Source organism: Phalacrocorax carbo, chromosome 4 (genome assembly GCF_963921805.1).
Source record: "Phalacrocorax carbo chromosome 4, bPhaCar2.1, whole genome shotgun sequence".
In the NCBI taxonomy this organism is placed as follows: domain Eukaryota; kingdom Metazoa; phylum Chordata; class Aves; order Suliformes; family Phalacrocoracidae; genus Phalacrocorax; species Phalacrocorax carbo.
Window position 1 is genome coordinate 47,802,071 of NC_087516.1, and position 10,627 is coordinate 47,812,697.

At 40.2% G+C, this 10,627-nt stretch overlaps 1 long non-coding RNA gene across 1 annotated transcript in view; it reads right to left on the bottom strand.

Annotated features, from left to right (window-relative positions):
* The window catches only part of LOC135313087 (uncharacterized), a 307,634-nt gene extending 297,026 nt beyond the window's left edge, over nt 1–10,608 (bottom strand). Inside the window, exon 1 of the long non-coding RNA XR_010372679.1 lies at nt 10,039–10,608. This is a non-coding gene — a long non-coding RNA (uncharacterized LOC135313087). The remainder of the gene's footprint in view (nt 1–10,038) is intronic.
* Nucleotides 10,609–10,627: the final 19 nt, after the last annotated feature.

A 10,627-nucleotide genomic window follows, 5' to 3' on the forward strand; every position in this document is an offset into this window, starting at 1 on the left:
ATTTTGTTTTGCAACAGAGGTTGGAAAAAAAATATCCTCCCTTTCCAAGATGATTAGAAAAAAGGTGATCAAAACACTACAGACTGATGGGATAATCTTCTAATTAACAAGGAAAACAGAGTGCACTGCATACTTGGATTTCAAGTGCGATGGCACCAAGCTTAAGTCTCAACTTTGCAGTTGGGTCAACACTGATAAAAAGGAAAATCTATTAGGAAAATGAGAAAGTATCAGGCATTTATCCCAACATACAAACAAATCAACTAATGTCTCCCTTTTTGCCTGCATGTCACCTGATATCTCTTAAGCACAGGATGGCTGTGCCAATTGCTCACCAGGGATGCAGTCTGCCAAATCTGCAGTCAGGCCTGGCTGCTGCAGGATAGAACAGGGACTCTTGAAGGGGTCATAAACTGTCCGGGCAGGCAGAAATCTCTCTCCCTTCAATGCATTTGGGTCCATCAAGAAAACATTTTTTAATGCACATAAAGGTACAAATTCACCCCACCCTAATGAGTTCCTCTCCTGTGATGCACTGGAGAAACAGCCAGGCCAGACCTACCTGGAAATCATGGCTTTGTGGCCGTTTCCCTAGCCATGCCTCCCTGCCCAGCCAGCTACCTCTGTTGCTCCCCACCTGCTGCATGACCCAGAGGATACCTTTGACTATGCAGAATTACACTCAGAACAGAAGAATGAGAATCATTAAATTCCTTTTAATAAATTTCAAACAATGGAACAAAATTAACCCGTCTATACAGGCTCAATACCAAGGACCTCTGAATAGAGGTCTCCCTCAGCTATGACACCAGCCTTAAAGGAAAGTGCACTCCCAGCCCTCGCTCTGCTCATAAACATACTATTTCTGCTTCGTAGCCTGCCCACCACATGGCAAAGAGGAGTTCACAGGTTATAGCTAGGGCACTGTGGTTGCAAGCTCCAACCTAATACACCCCCCTTTATAAAGAAAGAGAGAGTCCTCTGGTAATTCAAGATCAGCACTGAACCCTACCCAATACTATTTAAGGCAGACTGCCTGTATAATCGGCGAGGGCAGAGTGTAATCTGGCAGGGAAAGCGAGTTCCTGAAAACTCTTAACGCTGGTCTTAGGTAAGCACCTCTTGCCACGGCAGTTAGTTTCCCATTTTAATTGCACACACTTCACCTTAACATTGGCTCCAAATTACAATAAATTGTTACGGCAAGTAACATCTCTGCTATTTAATTGCTAGGGCCAGGCAGTCTGCACTTTAAATATGGACCACTTTTCAGGTAATGCATATTCTTCTTAATACTGGACCACAAAGGTACATAATAAACTCCTAAGCATTCATTAGTGCTCATTTCCTTCTGAAGTCTATAAATGTGAAATTTAATTCAGTAGCACTTCATACTCTCTTTTGGCTGGGAATAAATGGTGGTGTTAACTGAAAAAAAAAATCCTCTGTTCTTATAATTGAAATTTAGTAAACTGGTTTAAGAAGCATACTCCAAACACATACGCAATTTTCCTCAGCTCAAACTATACATCATTTACCTTCACTAAGTTTTCAGTCATCTCAAGATATTTAACCATGAATAACTCAATGAGACAAACTGTCTGTGTTCTGAGCACAGAAAACATTAAAATGTTGTATGTTCATGGTCAACCATATGAAGCAGCATGTCTGGTGTTGGCTCCAGCCTGGCAACAATGTTACTACACCTTCTTTAACCACCCCAAAGAGAAATTCTGTTTAAGTTAAAATGAAGGATAAGCATCCCAACCTCAGAATAAAAATGCTCTGTATCTGTACATAGTAAGCTGTCAATAAAGAGCAGTGCTCTGTTCCAAAGCAAATGGCAACAGGCCATGAACAACTGGCAGAACTACTTGCTTCTCTTAGAGAAGCCAGAACATGTACCGATCCCAGCCACACGTTCATGTCTGTCCATGAATATCATGCCTATGTTCCCCAGAAATGACCACACAAAGACAAAAAAAACCCAAACCATAGTTAAGACACTACATTTCACCAGCAGTTTTACAACCCAGCAAAACACTGGTAACTTAACACAGACATCTAGATGAGGCTGACAGGCTCAGCATATAAAAAGCGACGACGCAGCTTTCACAGTTTTAGCTTGAACATCTTCTACATATATATTTATTTCTTCAGACAGTACATTCCCTTAAGAATTACCTCAATCTATTTAACAAAAGTTGCTTAAAATATATTGCTGTAATGTTGCTCATTTTAACTGAGACTTAAACATAGGTGTTAAATTAGATGTTAAATCCGTTAGATCTAATATTAAATAAGGATTACTTTCCCAAAAATTCTACCACATTGTGTTTTTATACTCTCTGAATACTTGTTTGTGGCAACAAATGCACAAGATGCTGTGCATGTGGCTAGCCTGGTAAATAAAATACATGAAAAAAATATGAGAAAAATTAAAATATCAATTTTTTTTTTATAAAAGCAGAATGTACTATGAGTCTTTTTTAAAAGAATTACATTTTCAATGATCTCCAGAATGAAGGGCTTCAAATTGCATAACTCTCAACCTCCCAAGGAAGGAAGAACTGAGATACAAGAAAGTTTTCCTCTTTAGAAGGAATGTACACTTGCCATGATCAGGATTTTCAGAAGAAATTGCCTCTCTAGTTCTCCTTTGTGCTCAGCTACATTTGAGAAGCTATAAGGTATGGAAGAGGGAATCTTAACTGCATCATTAAGAAACTGCTTTATAAACTTATGACCTATGAAGTTTCTACTTCCTGGGAAAATTAGGAGAGCAGTGCAGTATCCTCATGAACCAAAGCAAGTCAGACCTGAAGACCCAAAGACTTGGCAGTATCCTTTTAAAAGTAGGATTAAGTTTTGCTAACACAGAAAGGGTGAAGCAAGCTGTCATTATGTTTTAAATTACCCCCAATACAGTAAATATTTGGGTAATTAATGGAACTTTGTTTCTTTGTGCAACAGCTCCTGACATCACCTCAATTTTTCAAAACAATGTAATTTAATCATCTGGGAAACTCTGCTTGCAGTGCGCCATGTATGGTCTTACACAGAAGGCTGACAGTACTGGTTTGTAAGAAGAAAACTAGAAGCTGTAACAGGATTTCTCCCTGACAAGCTGTAGATGCAAGTTCAAGGTCCATAACTAAGACAAATAGACAAGGCTCAGCTGTGCTCACCATGGCATTAATTTTGCATCAGTATAATTCCACACTCACTTAAACAGAACTCGTCCTGGTTTACACCATCTAAAACCACCATTAGGACCACAGAATAGTAGTGGAACTATACTTTTGTTTACAGTCTTAAAAAAAGCATCAGCTTAATAGAACCATCAACATTTATTTGAAATTATGTTAAAATAACATTAAGTCCAAAAATCACATGAAGTAGAAACAACTATAAGCCCAGTATTGATTTGCTTGACTGCCAACTTACATTTACATAATTTATTTTCCTATGACCCCCTAACTTCCAAATATGCTCAAATTCTGATTCATAAAATGATTACATTAATTTCAGTGAAAGGAAACCTATACGAACCCTAAAGCATTTTGCCTTTCTGCATAATAAAAACATTTTTGCCTTTTCCCTGGCTCCAGATTTTTAGTCAGCATAATAACTGTATATGATGCACTACTAACTGCACTTTTTTTCTTTCTAAATAGCAAAATCAGTTCTTACAACCGAACAGCAAATAGCCCAGAATAAGAAAGGGATTCCAGTGGAAAAACAATCATTGAGTCACATAAATAAAAGCCAAGGGTCCTTACCCTTCCTTCAGCAAGTTAACTTTTTCCAATATATCATTTATAAATATCCAGCAGGTATCTTCTTTGTTAGCAGCTCCATGCTTTAAGTGCATTCTATTTTAAGTTGAAGTCTTCAATATCAATTAGTATTTACTGTCTGATCTGAATATGTTCATATATACAAATGCACATACACTTCCTATAGATGCAGAAGGTTTCATAACCAAGAAAAAAGCCAACAAACATATATTAGAATCCACAGTAAAGGTTAAAATGGACAGAGGTAAAACGAATCAAAAATGTAATAGCTCAAGCACTGCTCTTCTAGTTAGATACTGCATACATAGGCAAACTGGAGTAAGACAAAGATGGAAATTCCCTAAGTGTGTTTGCACCACCATTCAGGACCAGAGGACCAAAATATTGTGACAAGGTCATAACACTGATATACTGGCTGTAGATGCTGACTGAAGAAGATGACAACTATCCCAGGTTATGCACGCCCCACGGTAACAAAAGAGGAAACCAAGGGCACAGTCCTATTCCTCTCTTTTTCCCCTAAATCTGTTTTCCTGCATACTAATCCTCCCATTAACAACAGGCAGCTGGGTCCCACCCTCCCAGCTTATAAAAGCTGCAAGACTTCAGAAAAGCTCCGCACCTTCAGCAGCACGTATGGAAATGGTGACAACACGGGTGTGAATTTCACACATGCAGCAGCAGGGAAGAGAGGACAGTCACTCCTGATGCATAAAAGCCTGCTGTTAGAACAAAGCCTAAAGCAACAACAAAAAAGGTTACCTTTCCACCAAAACTTTACACAATAAAAATAGTATGTCTTCCTGCAAGGATTTTATTTAATGCCAGACCTTAACAGCATGTGGCACATAAACAACAAAATCTGAGAAAGACTGAAGTCAGCCACTGATGCAAAACAGACCGCTTACTTCTGTGCACAGGTTAGTCACGGACACAGGTCTCATGCTTGAGGTGCAAATTTGACATCGGTTTTACATTGCTGACCTTCCCGCAAAGAGCACTAGAAATCTATAGATATAAAGCACTATAGGGACAAGGTACAATTTCAACAGTATTATAATCATAGCAGTAAGAGTCGCAACCGACTCAAATCAGTGTGATTAGAAAGATCAGTCCTTTTAAGTTCCACAGTAAAATAAAAGTGGAAGGCATCATATATGGAACAGAAAGAATATAAGGTTGGGATGATTGAACAGCATTTTTGAGTTACAATCACCAGTGGAAAAAGTCAGTAACCGGATACTCCAAAAATGAGTGCAAAAAGTTATGTAGGATAGAAATATCTGGATTTCTGAATGGTACTTTTTAAATTTTATTTCTCCTTTTATTTGAATTTGGCAAGTCCTCATACCCTCTTGCTGGATTCCTCTACCCACGAAGTCACAGAAGAATTCACGAAGGATGTATAAACAAATTAACTGGAGGATTTACAGAAATTTGCAAAGGAGATTTCTGCAAAACAGCACTACTCCTACTTATGAGCACTCTGTCCACCTCCAATAATTAAACAGTTTGGTGGAAGAAATAAGAAAAATTAACATAAATAAATGTTTACGAATGCTTGTGCCCTCAAATGAGGCTGCACCCAATATCGCCTGAACTTCCTTCTGAAAAGCTGGCCACTTACCCCACTTTCTGGGAATAATTAAATATTAAAAAGAAAAAAAAATCCAGCTGGAAAATAAGATTTGAATGACCTGGATCTAAGAAGTTTTCTCAGCTGAGAATACTTAATGTCAAACTATTATACACACTGGCAAGTGGGACTGGCAATGAGGACAGAGAAGATCAGAAATGGCAGAGTCACCATCTTAAAAGCCAATTCTCAGCTCCCTAAAACTGTCAAGACTTCTTCAGTTTCACTCAGAATAGGTGTTGCTATGTCTGTGACAGTCTTACACCTAACCACATTTGACGGTTGGACTTGATGATCTTAGAAGTCCTTTCCAACCTTAATGATTCTATGATTGATCTTTCTACATTTACAAATTTTGGTTCACCATTTGATTTGAATTATTAGCTCTGCTGCCAGCCTTCCTCATTCATAATTTAACCCCTACTGACAAGACTGAAGAAAAATATTTTTTAAAGAGCTAGAGATTTACTGGTGTTTAGGATGTTCAGCTGAGGTACAGAAGAGTCAGGTTTGAGAAGCAGGTCCTACAGTAATTTCATTATTCGCAAAGGAAGATAGCTCTACCAGGAGAGACTTCATGGTCAACACAGAAATTTATCATGATCTAGGTAAGGCAATAACCTTGCACAGCTTGGTTATTGCTGCAAACCCAGCTATTACCATGTGTAATTTTCTCTGTTTCTCACAAACTTCAAAGTCTACCTTGGGGCTCAGAAAAGCTGACTTCTGAACATTGGCTGCTGCAGCAACACTACATATTTACCCTCATGTTGGCTTAAATAGGACCAGATTTCATCTCAAGAATACAATTCTCATTTGCTTTGCTTACATTTAATAATTGTTACCAGTGCAACTATATTAGCGAATACCACCACTGCAAGGTCTTAAAAGAAACAAATCCTTAGACTTATCCTGAAATATTTTTCCCAACAGGTCTTTTTAAGAAAAGGCACTCAGCTCCATCTGCTGCTAGGCTTAGATCATTTCTCTCCGAGGCTGAGGTCTGCACAATACAAAGACATTTGTTTTCCACTTGTTAAACATCTTGCATGCATGCAAAGGCAGAGGTCCAAACTGCTGCTATGTAGATACCTATCAAAGTGAAAGGCATGCCTCCTCCCCACAGGTCCATTAACACATCTCATTACTGCCCTTGGCAGCAGCAGTACCCACCCTTGGAAGACGCATCTTCAACTCAGAAGTTATTTATTGCGTTTTGCCCTTGTTTGCCATGATAATTATAAACATAGAGGACAAAGGGCACTGAAGCTAAGCTGTCTAACAAGACTCAATTAACTATTTCAAATAGCTATGCAAAAATCACTGGGAAAAAAAAAGAGCCGGACTACTAAATATTAACATGCTATCTCGCTTTGCCCCTGTAACGCTATGAAAATTCACCCACTAATTACACCAGTTTAAGTTACAAGTCATTTTAGAAATGGGTATTTTGCACCTGATGAGAAACACATTCTCTTAATAAAGGAGTATCTTCATTTAAAAACATCTTACAATGAGTTTAGAGGTTCTTAAATCTATATTCATTATTGATTCTTTCTTTAGTATGCATTGTCTGGACTCATTAAATACTTCTAATGAATAGCCAGAACAGTAAAGAGATATGTAAAAAGTTATTTTTAAATAAGCATTTACAATTATAAAATTCTAAATCAGAATTTTGGAATAAATCTTGCAACATAAATAAAGTATACACTTGCATAAAAAGATTTTAATCACCTCTCTGGTGTGACCTGTGTAACTAATGCATGGCTTACCTGTGTCAATGAAGCAGGAAGAATTTATATTAAAAAAGCTTTAAAAAAAAGGAAACAAACCCACAAAGTTTATATTCTATTCCTTTTTATAGGGCTGATTCTGATATTATTTTTACAAGTGTATTTTCTTTTATCTTAATGAAGCAAACTAGATTTACTGGACTTAGAACAGGGAATGCACGCCTATAGACAGCTTTTTATGTACTTTGGTGGGGTTTTGTTCATCTACGCACAAGTACAAAATGCTTTAATAGCATGGTAGCTTAGTGGAAAAATAAAACATTCTGAAACACTTTGGCTGGCAGTTACCTACCCTTTGCTGTTTGTTACACTTCTATTCTCCCTGAACCAGCAGTCGTCAGAGGAGATGCTGACTTTTCTAACACTCTCTCCTCTCGAACAAGATAAATTGACACATCTACTTAGCACAAAGAGAGGGCAAATTTAGGAGAAAAACTTTTTTCCTCTTGATATGCTGTACACTTTTTCACATGAATCAATCTAGGATGCATCTGTTTTCCCAAAATAGGAGGGGTTTTGCTTGTTGTTTTTTTTATTTGGGGGGTTGTTTATTTATTTTTTAATAAAAATCAAAACTAAAACTGCATGGTTTGCAACCACCTTTCCTGAAGTCCTTTGCTGCCCTCATGTGTTTCACAGGAAACGTAACTCCTGAAGCCTACATACAAAATAAAAGTTTCTCCAAGCAAGACAGCAGCTTCTCCTGTTATGAACAGGACACAGCCCACGGAAACATTAACAAAAAATAACTGAAAGTTTATACCTTTCTTCTAGTAAAGCTACGTTGATTGGTTTAGAAGTTAATGATAGTATATTAAGAATAATAGAATGTATTCAGTTTGAGATAATCGTAATTTCCAAGCAATAACTTCAAAACTAGCAGGCCAATTTAATTAAAGTTGATGATGTTAGCTGGATGGAAAGTCTGAAATGCTTTATTTGAAAACATACTTTTTATTAAAGCTAATTTCAGCATCTTTCTGCTGCTTACACTGACTGGCAAAGTAACTTCTTTCCTGTTCCATTATACTGTACCGTACAGAATAAAATCATGCGACTCTTGCGTTAAGGCTTCTGTTACTCTCGCGATCCCAAAGCTACAGTTCCCATATCAAGCTTTGCCTTGACACTTCCACCAGCCACTGCCCTGCATTTCTCCTGAGGGTCTCAGTGCCCACAGTCACACTTTGATGGATTTTTGCTCAGAATTTGGCTGTTGAGGTTTAGACCATCCTTAAAAGGGTTTCACCATTCACTTCTCATGTTACTGTCTTCATCCTATCCAGTCCCTATGCTGAACCCAGAGCTCATTATGTCAATACAAGTTTGTAATAAGTTGTAATAACATCTCCCATGCCAATCCTGGGTTTACAATGATAAAACATATCAGAATAACCAATAAAATCTGCTCTGATAACAAGCTCTTTCATACTCTGGCTATAAGCCATAAATCGCCCTAAATAGCCCTCCTGTACCAAAACTGGCAACAGTTTAGCAGATCCCCCGACAGCCATTCCACAAGAGGGGGAAGGCAAAAGCAGGGCTGGATCATGATCCCCACAGCCTTGTCCAATCCTGGGCACAAGCTATTTGGTAGGATCAGATCATAAACTTTTATTTATACTGCCAGGCTGTTCCTGAACTGCCATGATTGTTTTATCATTTAAACTGCCACCATATGAGTGTCTTTAAACTGCCTCAACTTCTCAGCATTAACAGTACATTAACTTCTCTCGTCACTACAGAAATATGTAGAACTCAAGGCTATAAAGCAGAATAACAAATTTTTCTTCCAACATTAAGAAAAGCTACCTGCATGATAAGTGTTCTGCAAATAAACAAGTGCTCCATTATCAGTGGGGTGGACAGGAGGGAACTGTTGCCATCTCTTTAAATACTAGTTTTTGTTCTTGCTTCCCCTGACAGACAACTCTGGTATTGTAGTCTCAGTCTAGCGAAGCTTTTTGCCACTGCTGTTCAGTTGCTTTAAAAAAAAAAAAAAAAAAGCCAAAAAACCCCTACCAAGCACAGCATAAGTACTGCCAACATCAAAATACTTTTGCCATTCTAGTCACAGAAAAAGTCACGGCAAAAGGCCATTTTATGTAAGGGGGGTGGAAAAGGGTTAAATGCTTATGTAAAGCAGAGAACTCTGTTGTGCTGCTGATTAAAGTTATTTAAATCCTTCTCTAGTCACCAGTGGGGGGATGCCAGACATCAGTCAAGCACTCAAATTGCTGGAGCTACCAGGCCCCCCCTCACAGGAGCTACCATCACAGAGTGGAACGGTATAAAAAAGCCAGTGCTCAGAAGTCACAATCCCAGGCATTTGAAACCAGATTCGCACAGTAATTGGTCTTTCAAACCTGTATTATTGGATAAAATGCTGCATGCCACAGAAAAAAAAAAAAAAAGAAAAAAAAAAAAACAACCATGGGCTGGCACAATTTTGCGCCTCACCCTTTCCAAAGCACACACTCCAACCAACACAAATTTGCTGTTACACAACACAGCGGTGGCAGCAAAGCTTCACGCCCTGCAGTTTACAGTTTCAGCGTGCGGGAGGCCTCACGCTTCCCAAACACAGCACTGCAAGGTTTGCTGCGGGCACCAGCCACAGCACAGGGCACCCGCGCCTTCGCCTTGCGGCGACGGGGTACTGGGGGACCAGCCGAGACAACCGGAACAAAGACTACGTTTAAACCAATATTCCACTTAGAAATGCTACACCTGGTGATGGAAATAAACAAAAAGGACCCTGTTAACTTTTACGGGCCTAATGAAGTTTTAAACGCCAAACACTAACCTGCTTGCTCGAGTGTCAGCACATGGCCGGACTCTGAGGAAACCCATGAGCCACCATAAGCACACGCAGGTTGCTCTCACGTTTCCTTCCAGCAAAACCTAATCGCGCCGGACACCAGCGGCTGGGGGCACCGGCTGTGCAGCGTAGGGCGGCTCTTCTCCCCCCACCAACGCCCTCCCTTGCTAAAGCCTATGAACTGTACCTCTGCCGCCCCGAAGGAGCAACTAACGCCTTCTCCTTACTGGCGGCCCCGTTTGCAGCTACCAACTAACTTTCCCCCCGGTAGCATTAACCCCGTAGCTAGCTGAGCGCTCAGCGCATCTCCTCCCCTCGTTTGCAGCCCTGCGCGCCCCGCAGCGCATCTCCCACACGGCAAAACACCGCCTGAAACACGGGCTTTTTCTGGGCGCTGCTAGGCACCCCGAGCCACCGCCGCGCCGGCAGCGGGACACCCGGAGGCGGAGGCAGCGCAGCCAGCCCCCGAGGAGCGGCGCAGGAGGCGTTACTGCCGGGCGGCCACCATTTCATGCCCCGCCTCGCCTCATCCCGCCCGGCCCGGCGGGGGCAGCCCAGCGGGGTGCCGGACCCC